Source organism: Cyprinodon variegatus, unplaced genomic scaffold, assembly GCF_000732505.1.
Source record: "Cyprinodon variegatus isolate N-32 unplaced genomic scaffold, C_variegatus-1.0 Scaffold1182, whole genome shotgun sequence".
In the NCBI taxonomy this organism is placed as follows: Eukaryota; Metazoa; Chordata; class Actinopteri; order Cyprinodontiformes; family Cyprinodontidae; genus Cyprinodon; species Cyprinodon variegatus.
In genome coordinates this window covers 93,046-95,429 of record NW_015151635.1, presented here as the reverse complement: position 1 = coordinate 95,429, position 2,384 = coordinate 93,046, and positions in this window count along the sequence as shown.

The window sequence follows — 2,384 nt, the reverse complement described above, 5'->3', positions numbered from 1 at the left end:
ACAAACCAGTTTTACTGTAAAAACCAAACAAATCAAAGATAAATTATGATTGTCTTCTGTTTACTGAACTGATTTAGTTTCTTTCTGTTTTTTTTTTTTTTGTCTGTAACAATGAGAAAAAAATGTTTTCTTAAAACAACATCTTTCTTAAAACAAAGAGCTTTGGTGAAACGGAGTCACTTTAAAAACAATTTTTTTTTCTAATATTGAGTTATGGCAGCAGGCTTAAATATGCAATTGCATATTTAAAAAAATATTTCAGAAAACAAACAATCTGTTAAAAATTTGCCAATTTTTCAGTTTATAGGTCCCATAATGTGCCATGTTTAAAAAAAAAGACACTAACAATGAGGCCCTCAGAGCATTTTTCTGCTGTGCAGAAAAATTCCTCTAAGGTTAGCCAGAGCTGCAAACTCTCAGTCATTCACCACCAGATTGTCAGGTGTGCGGTGGGGGAAGAACTAGACTATGACCCAATCCCAACCAGACCTCTAAGCACTAACCCTAAGCACTAACCCTATGTTTGCACGTTCCCATTGAGGGCCCTCCACATTAAGTGCCATCCCAAAGCACTTAGAGGATAAGGGCCAGTGGAACCTTCTGCCCTTACATAGCGAGTCAGCATCAGTCTCAGGCTGACTGGAATTGGCAGCAGGTGTAACACTGCCTGGTGGCCGAGGAAACACCTGCATTTAAATGTAAGTTCCACTGATTTCCTGCATCTTCAGCACACTGACGAAAAATCACCAGTATAAGGGAAAAAAAACAAGAAATTAATTCTAAAAGTGAAGGTAATCTTTGAAATATTTTTAATTTACCAAATACATGTGTTTTAAGAAGGGGGCAAATGTTATATTTGCCCCATGGGGTATCACTGTGTTGCCATAGAAACGACTGCTTTCTCTTTCCGTTGGAGGAAAGAGGCCGTCCCGTTCTCGTTTAAACCCTCCTACCTTCAATCAAGGCACCTTCCACAGCTGAGAGTGTCACTTTATTGCGAGTGAGACGTGATAGTGAGGTGTTAGTGGTCAGGGAGCGGTTTGGGATTCAACTTTTGATTCTTTTTTGTAAAGCTAGAAGGAAATTTTGTCCAATGATGCCATGGCAGCTTGGGAAATGAAGCAACAGGTACGCGTCACTATGAAGGCTGGAACCAGCAGTATGCAGTCGGTCCTAAAGTTTTAACGTTACCTCATCATTGGCATCAGTCTTTGATTTAATAAACGTAGACAATATGCAGCCTTACGGTTGCATATCTGTTTTTCAGGGGATTATTTTCTGTGTTTATGACTTCTGACCTTTTCCTGATCTAAAGTCGCATTCTAGGATACTCACCTGTACATTCATATATATCATGCTTACTTGAAAGGAGAAGCTTATGGCAGGCTCTTAAAAAGTGAATCGGTGCATTGCTAGTTTCCACATTGGATAGACAGAAAGACTGACAACAATCAACTGATGCTGCACTTCAGTCCTGAAATTAGAGGTTAATCATTCTACAGGGAACAAGGTTATTTACACATATTCAACACATGAGACGTCTACTCCTTTTCCTGCAGAAAGACCCCAGTCCTCCTACTGTGTCGTCCTCAGAAGGTCAAACTTCAGCTTAGTGTTTTAAATGGTCAAGTCAGCTCTTAACAGTGAAATTAGAAACTGGATGAACCAGAACAGTCTGTCTGCGTTCTCTGAAGAAAATGTCTTATAAAAACCCACATCTACCTGTTTGTGGAAAACCCAATACATTATACCCAATATCAAGCATGGTGATGGAGGGCTGGTGATGTGGGCTTATTTCCCTAAAAACAAATGGTGAAAAACATTCAATCTGAATCACAATTCAGGTTTATTCTGTGTACCAGAAGGTGTTGAAATAAAATCTTCGTTTGATAAACATCTAAGTGGAACATTAATTATTCCAGTGAAGGTTTTGAGGAAACCTTTAAAATAAAATAATCTAGTGTTCCTAATTGCCTTTTTTTTTTTTTTTGTAACTTAGAACCCATGTTGCTAAATCGGTGTCCATGGAAACGCGGTTATTGCATCAGTAAGATTGTGTTTTAGGGCTTTAATCAATAGTGCCATGAGGACTAAATGCTGTTTTTGATTTTAGGAAATTACTTGTTTTTTATAATTATTATTTATATGGCACTAAGATGGCATTTTGTTTACATGTTACCCATTTAAAGAGGTCCTTCTGACTGTTGGTGTCTTTACATCCCAACTAGTCGGAGCAGGTATTAGATAAAATACACCAGGTTCGATGTTTACTGCTGGTAAACCCCAAATTTGTACCCTGATATGTATATATATATATATATACACATACACTACCGTTCAAAAGTTTGGGGTCACATTGAAATGTCCTTATTTTTGAAGGAAAA